The sequence below is a fragment of the Indicator indicator genome, chromosome 20, assembly GCF_027791375.1.
Source record: "Indicator indicator isolate 239-I01 chromosome 20, UM_Iind_1.1, whole genome shotgun sequence".
NCBI classification, from domain to species: domain Eukaryota; kingdom Metazoa; phylum Chordata; class Aves; order Piciformes; family Indicatoridae; genus Indicator; species Indicator indicator.
In genome coordinates this window covers 6,004,307-6,013,820 of record NC_072029.1, presented here as the reverse complement: position 1 = coordinate 6,013,820, position 9,514 = coordinate 6,004,307, and the positions used below count along the sequence as shown (strand labels likewise).

Genomic DNA, 9,514 nt, shown 5'->3' with positions numbered 1-9,514 from the left:
GGTTTTCATAGTGGGGTATCATAATCTCCTTCCATTTTGGCAACAGAGTTCTAGGATTAGAAACCTCTGTGAATCTTTTGATAGCTGGCAATAAGTGTAGCTGGAGGAGCTAAAATATAATGGCTTCTCTGTGCTCTTTGGACCCCTGTGTCATCTTTCATACAGAGCTCTTCTAGAAGGCACTGCAAGAACATTCTAAACCTGTGAATGCATCCTGACAAGAGCAACAAACCCCGAATTTGATGCCTGATCTCCTTGAAACTGATTAAGGCCTCCAAAACTGATGTTGCCAATACAGTCTGTCAGGACAGGTTTCTTAAGATTGCTGCCTGGCCAAACAGATCAGGTTCCTGTTTGGAAATAATCTGGAGTGGCTCCAGATATCTCTGGGGCCTGCATTTTCCTTTCTCAATGCCTTTCCTTCAGACATGGGTGTTCTGGCTGAATTCTATACAGCACTTGGACAGATGGCAAGCTCACTAGTGTGATCACCTGCAAAATAACTTTTAGAACTGAGGTAAAAGGTTTCTGATGAGCATATCTCAGGGATTTGTGTTTTCCTAATTATTACAAGGATACAGATTTTGTGTTCTTCTCCATTTTTAGCAAACAGTGGCTTTAAGTCTGCTCTAAAATTTGCCCTTTGTTTTTTTTCCCCACGTAAATATAACCTGTTTAAGAAAATACTTTTGTACTGTGCTACTACCTGATCTAGTGTGAGGTGTCCCTGCCCATGGCAGGGGAGTTGGAACTAGATGATCCTTGAGGTCCCTTCCAACCCTGACAATTTTATGATTCTATGCTAGTAATCTGCATTTGAAGTTAGCACATGCTTTCATGTTGCTCTGCTTTCCTAAACTGGGGCCTGTGTTTAGAACTTAAATCTGAACCCTGGGCTTCAGAAAATGCTATGGTAGGTTGGTGCTCCTGAAAACACAGGCTGGCAATTTCTCTGCTTCCTGTGTGGTCTGTAGAAACAACACCGAAGTTCAGTTGCCAAAGACTCGTGCTTATTTTCATGATGTTCACCGTTATTTTAAGAACTCTTAAGCACCCATAGTAGGTGCAGTACAAAAAACCTGCAAGGATCACAAATTTCTCCCTTTCTTACCATGCTAGTAAGAATTGCTCTAGAGAAATAGGCACTATGTGAGAAGTATCATTATTTCTTTCCTTGGTATTGTGCTCACTTCTAATGCCAGTAAATTTTTCTTCTTTTCACTTTTTTGAAGCAATATCTTCTGAGTGTCTGTGTGTGTCAACTATTAAACTGACTGCCATAGTGATTGTACTCTTTTCAGCCGTCAGAACAGATAGATTGCAAGGAACTGCAATGCAAAATTCCCCTTAAAATGTGTCAGATGAGATCTGAAAATCAATTCTGAATGCAGCCCTCTCTATTTGGTTTGGTTGTTGCTTTACTCAGAGCTGCAGTCTTTATGCCAAATTACTGACAACAGCAATGGTTGTTCTATAATTTGGTCACAAGTCACTCTGAAACAACTTTTTGCCTCTCCCGAGCATGAGGTTAAATGCAACTACATGTTTCATTATCCAGAACCAGGCAGCCTATGCCAGTTCCTTTTGGTAAACATGGGTATGGAGGTCAGGAGAACAGCTGATTTTGTTGGTTGCCCAACAGTCTGCAACCAGCAATACCCCAAGATTTCTGCATTTCCTCACTTAGCCCTGTTTTTGTGTGACTTGCATCATAAGAGAAGCCAGAGCTAAGAGAGCTGGAGAGGCCAGTAAAATACCATTGTTCAGTCTACTTCTTTGCTTTTAACGTATATTGATCCTATTTGCAGGGATGTTCTGTCAGTTCCAACACTTTTCTGACTTTACTAACAGACCCAAGAACAGAAGTATTTATTTAATAAAATCCTAAAAACCCACTGTAATCCTCTTTCATATCTGAAAAGCAGAGAATCTGTACACAACCAACTGAATTAAAACCCTCCAAATGCATTTTATTTGAAGAATTAACAGAAATCTTACAACTGATCAAACCACGCTGCCTCTAGTACCTGGTTCTTCCAACCTTTTGGATCTGTCTTCAGGATTAATGCTTTCCATGGTTTGATGCTTGCAGCTCCACGAAGGAAAAACTTTTGTCATGGAAACCTTATTCTCTACTTTTAATCATTTTAGTAGCAATGTGGAATTATATTAGTTGTCCATTTATTTTAACGCCCTTGTTCTGGTAAGAACCCAAAACACAGAGGTAAAACATGAGAAATCTTTGGATGGTGAGCTGTGCACTTACAGACTTGTGTTACAAAGTAAGGAGTCAGAAATATGTTTATGCAGAAATTGAGTAGCTATTCCAAAATTCTTTGTGACTATGAATTTTTGTAGTTTGGGCCAAGTTGTAACTCAAGAGCTGACAAATAACTGACCAAACCCGACTCATAAAATATAAACAACATGTGGCTGTTGGGAAGTAAATGGTCCCTTCCTTTCAGAAATGGTAAAAATATGGTAGTTAATGAGTAATTATATCAGTGAGAAAATTCTTTTATTTCTGTTATATCCTACTAAATTGATTTTAGAAATGGGTGACTAACTGCACTTACTTTCCTGTACAGAGGATAAACACATGGTATGTTTATAAAATTCATAAACAACACCCAGCTTCACCTTCTGTCCTTTACTAATTTCCTCTGAGATTCAGGAACCAAAGCTTGTATCTGAAGGTCACAGATGTCATAGCAATGAACAGGCTATGTTCATGGATCTCAAAAATAACAATAATGTTATAAAATATTTATAATAAAATATAAAAGTAATTTTCTGTCACCTAGTGTAATATTTTAATATAGCGATATCTTGATAATTCAGGTAATTTTATGTTTTAATAAAAATATAAACCAAAAACCAATCTATAATTAGTGAATCACATAGTGGGATTTAAATTACCTACACTACATATTGGGGGGAAAAAATTAAGCAACTCCAGATATGATTCAGAAAAAAAACATGTAAGAAGGAAAAGAGCTGTCCAGAAGCAGGGAACAAAACACTATTAGGAAGGACAGCTGATCTGAAGCAGCAGCTCTTTCTATCTTCTACATGCCTTAAACAGCACTTGGCCTCTTGTTTTCTAGGGATGATACTGACAGAAACCTTCTCTTTCTCCTCAGGACAGAGAGCTAAGCACAGGACCATTTACTTGTCCTACACACAGAAAACAGAAGTGGTCCAGCCCATGAACTGATTCTTCTGACACCGAGCACAGCAGAAATCTGGGTAGAAGAGCATACCACAGTAAGCATGACACCCCCAAAAGCAATCTTTAAAAGAATTAATTTAATTACTGTTGAGGGCTTTACATACCTTGTCTTTCTCCTCTGTGTTTTAAAAGATGTTGATCAGTAAGTTACCAACCACACGCAAAACAAAAAACGAACAGTACTGTAATAACGCTGACAATTACATAACTCTTTTTCAGAGTACTGAAAAAACTGGAAGGGCTGAGCTGTGGACAAGAAATGCTCAGGTTAAAGTTACTGGGATGAGGAACAAAGTCTCACAGGCTTGAAGAACAAAGTATTGTACAAAATACGAGAGACGGAGAAACTTGCTCTTACTCTTGCTGAAGACTGTGGCTTCAGGAATGTGAACTGTGACTTCTTGGGTGGGCAGAGACTAGGAGATAACCAGCATCTGCTTGGAAAGAGTCATCACCAATCCCCGTGTAGTGGGTGCCATGTGCCTGCTCGACTCCGAAGAGCCATCAGGCAGAGAGGGCATCATGGAGCCACAGGGACAACATGAAGCAGCTACTGATGTAAGACTTCAAAGAGATGCAAACAGTCTGTGAAAGAAAAGGGGCAAACGCTGGCTCAGGTGTGTGAGCAACTGGCGAAAACTCTGTCCTTGGCGCATTGAGGTGAAGTGGGAAACAGTTCGACGAGACGGTAAGAGGAACGTCAGCTTCTCCTCGCTGCTGTGCTCGAGCGCTTGGAAAGGTAGAGACAGCCTTTTAAACAGATTAATCGGGTAGTTTTGCAATGATATCCGGGAATTACATTTTGGCTTGCATGTGTAATGACCGAGTTAGCAGCTGGTTTTACTCCCGATTCCAGAGTTTATTCCCCCCAAAAAAACAACGCCGTTGTGAACAATGATTTGGGGGATTAGATTGTCGTTTCAGCTGGGGGAAGAGAAGCCACCGTTTTCCCCGAGAGTTTCACAGTTAGGTGCCGACCTATGCGCGCGGAGCTCGGTGCATCGGGACCCGCAGATCGCCGGGGCAAGGGTAAGGCGCCCATCAGCCGTGCCCCGATGACACTGCGCACCGAGAGTCTCTGTGGCGCAATCGGTTAGCGCGTTCGGCTGTTAACCGAAAGGTTGGTGGTTCGAGCCCACCCAGGGACGCCTTCCCGTTTTTTAGGCTCGGCCGTTTTCAAAACCCTTGCAGCCGGCCGACGTTTTCTGCGTGTGTGCTGTGGGCGGATGTAAGATTAGCGCTGGCGGCCGTGCCGGCGCCGCCTGTTTCGGGACAAGGGGGCCCCCGCCGGGGGAGCGCAGCCGGGCGGAGCGCGACAGCAGCGCCAGCTGCGCCCTTGGCAGGGAGCGGGCTAGCTGCGGGGCGAGGTGGCTCCCGGCCTGTGCCTCCATACCCAGGGTGTCGTGTCGCTTCTTCCCCGGTGGGACCCGTCTGCTGCCCCCTGCCCTCACACCCCCGACCCGCTGATGCAGGATCCCAGATTCGCCCCGCTCTCCTGTCCCCCGCCTTCCGTGCGCTGCTGCCGGCGAGGCTGCAGCTGCCGGCTCTGGCTGGAGACAAGGGGCTCTGGGAGTTTCTTCACACCCCGCGCTGGGAGGTGCAAAGGCAAATACCTCATTTGAGCTGCGTAATGATCGCTAATGACCGTGCCGAGCCATAAGGGTTAGCTTCAGGAGACACTGCGTACGGCACTGCAACACTCGAGCCGCCGCCGGCAGCCTGGGCTGGAGACGAGGCTCGGGGGAAAAGCCGTTTGCGGGAGAGTTCTGATAGCAGCTGCCGTCGATGCCAGCTCTCAACGGCGCAGAAGCACCCTCGGCAATTTGCCGCTCCCCGGCGGTCACCGGCAGTGTGATTTCCTAGCCTAAACAGGAGGGAAGGCGCGGCGAGTAGCCCCGCCGCAGAGAGCCGGGCCTGGCGGCGGGAGCGCGGCCCGCCCCGGCCCCGCTCTCGGACACAGGGTAGGTATTTGCAGGCTCGTTGCCCGCTGGCAAACAGCGCTGCCGCTCCGGGCTCGCCCTGCTCGCACCAAGCCGCTTTGCATAAATGAATGTTAAAAGTAATTACGTCGGAAGCTTCGCCTTAAACGTGTCAATTAGAAGCTGGCACCTTGGCTGCCTGCGAGCCCGCCAGCAGGTCTCAAGCAGCCTTCCACAGCAACTCTGCCAGGAGCTGGACACAGCTCGAGTTAAAAATGCCCTCTTCCTCCCCAGCCCAGCAGTATTTCATATTATCCTTTGAATAAAGAATAGAGCCCTCGCAAAGGTCAGACTGTACCGTTGATTTGCCATTGATGACAAGAGATGGCCCTCACCCGCTGAGATGAGGGAGAACAGAGACGCGTTTTAGAAACACCGACGGATCTTCGCAAAGTAACAAACCCAAAATCGTTGATGCAGCAGCTCGCTGACTTTCTTTTTTGTCTTTTCTACCGCCCCCCCCCGCCTCCTATAACCGGCATCTTTTGGGTAAAATATCCTGTGAAGACTGCCAACCGCGTATCAGCAGGGTAGTTACAGCTGGCTGCGGAACCCACCTATTCTTGTTAGCCACACTTAGCCCATACGTATTTCCTACTGATCGGTAGAATTTTAATTTTAATTAGTCATTTATATAAATCCTTTTCTTGCTCTTGCCACGTTGTCTGCAGCCGAAGGACGACTCTAGCCGGGTGGCACCGCATTCGCTGCAGCCAGCAAAGCCTCTCAGGGTACAGCGACTTTTCAAACCTGCACTTCCCTGAGCTTGAACTGTCTCGCTACAAGGCAGGCACTAAGACTTCGCAGGAATCGCCACCAAATCGATCATGTCAGTGTAAAGCAGCAGCGGCGATGACAATCTGGGAGCTAAAATTCAGAGAACTGTTGCTTCAGGAGGTAGGACTGGCGGTTCTGCTCCCATAAAATAAGTCCTGCTCTATTTAGAAAGCCACATATGCGGTTTATAGAGGCGGTTATTGCTGACCTCGAGGTTTGTAACGCTCTTTCCAGTTGTGGCACGTTGATGTGCCAGTGACCACCAGCAAAGCTGTTAAAATAGATGCGGTGCGTGAACATACCCGGGTTCCCGAGGTACGGCTGCAGGAGGCTCTTTCAGATGCACATCATGGGCTCAGTAATGCAGAGCGACGTTCAGGCAGCGCTTGATAAACTCATTTTGTGCGAGTGGAAAGCTGGTGCATGGAAAGTGCCTCATCCCATCTGCTCACTGACTAATTCCAATTAAGGTTGTGGAAAACGGGAAAGCTCATTCATTTTGGGGCGAAGAGAAGGAATCGAAGCTTTCTTTGTATGGTTTTTTAAGAGGTCAGCGAAGCTTTTGGCTCTCGGCCATGAAAAGAAAAAGCTTCGCATATCTGTGTAACGTACCCCAATAACCCATCCGATGCTTACTACGCCATTTATCTATCGGCAGTTTAGGAAAAACGCTGTTTTAAACATAATTAACGACTGCATCATCTGATACTTCTAGGGAAAGCCATATTCAGCGTGACCGCTCAACAAACACCGAGTTAAGCGTTAGCATTTCTAACTCCTATTCCAACCACTTTCTAACGCAGCTGGGGAAGAGCCGCCGCCGCTGGGTCCAAGCCTGCGGACATCATCGGCGGACAACCCGGCATCGCTGCCCCAGCGCCTGGAGAAGCCTCAGCGCCCGGAGAAGCTTCAGCGCCTACCGCCACTCTTTGTTCGGGCGTCGCTCGGACCGGGACGCGGGGCGGCGGTGCCAGGTGGCTGGGGCCGAGCAGCCGCCGATGAAGCCGAGGCGGAGGACGCAGTTCGATCCCCGCACTACGGGCTGGGTGGGGGGGCGAGTAAAGAAGCTTGCCCGCCTCCGCCCGGTGCTCGGCTGGTGGGAGCCCGGCGGTGTGCGGGGCCCCCTCCTCGCCGCGTCCAGAGGAGGCATGGCGGAGGGTGGGAAGCACGGCTGGAGCCGACCCCTTCCATTATTCTGAGGGGGGCACACACAGGGTCAAAAGAATACTCTACCCCCGCCACGGGAAACCCCAGGGGAGAGGCGAACTGTGCGTGGGAGCCGGCGGGATGCGTGTTTCCCCCCCCGCACCCCGAGGCTTCCCGCTGCCTCCTGCTAGCGAGCGGGGCGGCTGCATCGCTCCCGGAGCCGCACTCCCCCCATCACCCCTCCAGCAGCAGCAGAGGAACCTTGGTTCCCGCTCCGCCCCACAGCTGCTCGGTTGCAGCCCGGGAGGGGACGGCGGGGGCCAGCGCGGAAGTCCAGGTGCGGCCGCTGCCAGCTCCCCCCGCAGCCCGGGCCCGGCCTCGGCCTCCCCTGGCGGCGGGACTGAGCGCGTGGCGGAGGGCTGCCGGGGATGTCCCCGCCGGGGTGTCCTAGGCCGGCGAGCTCCGGCCCAGCGCGGGTGTGGGGGGGTGGGCATTCAGCCGAAACGGCGTCCGGAACGCTGCGCCCGGGTTGGGAGCGGAGCAGAATTTAAGCAACCCCCTTCTTTGAAGTTCGGCCAGGATTTAATGGCTCGGGAGGCGGGCAGCGAAAGGAATTAAATATTCCTTAGTCTAAATAGAGACGAGGAGCCGGAATGTTTGAAAGACGAAAAACTGTAGAGCTGGCAGAAAGGGTGCAGAAAACAGCCATCTTGAATATTTTAATCTCTGGCAAGTGTTTCTTTGGAACAAAATGGATGTTGGAGGGAAACAGCATAGTTAAGATGACTGTAGCCTTCCATTTCCAACAGCAGTCCTCGTAGAATTCGGTTGGCACGGAGCAGGGAAAGTGGAAGGGGCGCCACAGCCTTTCCTCTCCCTACAATGGCAATAAATAATCATCAGATGAATGCTGGGGGCTGGAAATTTAGTACCTCTCCCAAGTGATGCTGCTTTCCCCCCCCCCCCCACGCTCCCTATTGATTTGTTTGCATCGATGTAAGTCACATGTAATGCTGGGGAAAAAAAAAACAACGACTTTTCGAGCCCATGCAACATAAACAAACAATTGGGCTGTATTCACCCAGAACGCATTTGTAAAGATTTTTGTGGTTTTAATCGGACTGTTAGGTTGTTGCTGTCACAGAAGTGAAAGGAGTTTTTTCCCACCGATTATCCTGGAAATGGGATCAGGCCCTGGCTTCAGAGTTTGTTGTGTATTGATGTTATGAACGACTTATTCTCAGGATTAATTGTTTAGCCATAAAAATAACTGTAGGCTGAAATTAGGCTTAGAAGGTCCCCCCCCACCCCTCCGTTTTAGTAAAATGGATTAACAGCTGTCTTTATTTTTAATTTACCTTCCCCCCTGCAACTGATGGTGAAAACAAATACAGCATGCTGATTTCAGATAGTTCTTGTTTTCACATAACAGCAAAATAGCTTTCCCTTTTCTGCTAAGAATTCTAAGGCTGTTCGTTGGGCCTTCCCAAATGTTTAAAAAAATGTATTTGCCTTAAAAAAAAAAAAAAGGAAACAAAAAAAAAAAAAAAAAGGGGGGGGGGAACAGCCAGCCGATGGGGGTTGTGTGGTGAGAGCAGAGACAATAAGTCAGTGATTCAGCTACACAGGCTCCAAAAGGCTCCTTCCATGGGACTATTTATTTATTTATTTCCACGTTGCTCTTTGCTTATTTTGGACCTGCTCCTTCATGGATAAGCTCAGCAGGGACAGCACACTTTAAAAAAAGCCAAAGACAGCTAATAAAAATCATGCAGGGATGGCTTGAGAGCATTGTCTGAAGAGTAAAGGATATGACTGCATGGTAGAACTGCTTGAATTCATTCATTTACTGATTTCTTTAATGTCAATTAATTAATTTCTAATCGTAATTGCTCAGGATAAGGTTTCTATTGAGAACTGTGTTGTTCTTACTGCTCAAGAAAATGTTGAGGTTCTGCATATGCAGTTCCTGATTATTTCAGTACCTTGCTACAGCTTTTCCTTTCCGTATCCAGACATTTAATTTCTCCATGCTGTACTTTCCCCCATGGATTGATACATTAAAATATATTTAGCATCTGTTTCATAGGCATCCTTATGTTTGTACAGCATTTCTTAGGACTATTTGCATCAAAAAGCACTGTGAAGACAAGGTGCTTCCTAGTCAGTTTTTGCAACTGGAACATGTAGGAATCTCAAAAGAATAGTATTTGTGAAAAGCAGAGTGAGCAGAATTACTGAGATGCAAATGACAAGCTCCATCAGAGGCTGAAATTACAAACTTGTGTTTGTCAGGAAAAAAAAGAAATGCATGGACTAGAAACAATAACCTAGAAAAGCAGGAGCTGGCTTCTTGATGGGCAGCTCTTCTGAAAATGAA

At 47.4% G+C, this 9,514-nt stretch overlaps 1 non-coding gene across 1 annotated transcript; it reads left to right on the top strand.

Annotated features, from left to right (window-relative positions):
* Positions 1 to 4,306: 4,306 nt before the first annotated feature.
* Positions 4,307 to 4,380, top strand: TRNAN-GUU (transfer RNA asparagine (anticodon GUU)). Its single transcript has one exon. It is a non-coding gene; the product is annotated as a tRNA-Asn (tRNA).
* Positions 4,381 to 9,514: the final 5,134 nt, after the last annotated feature.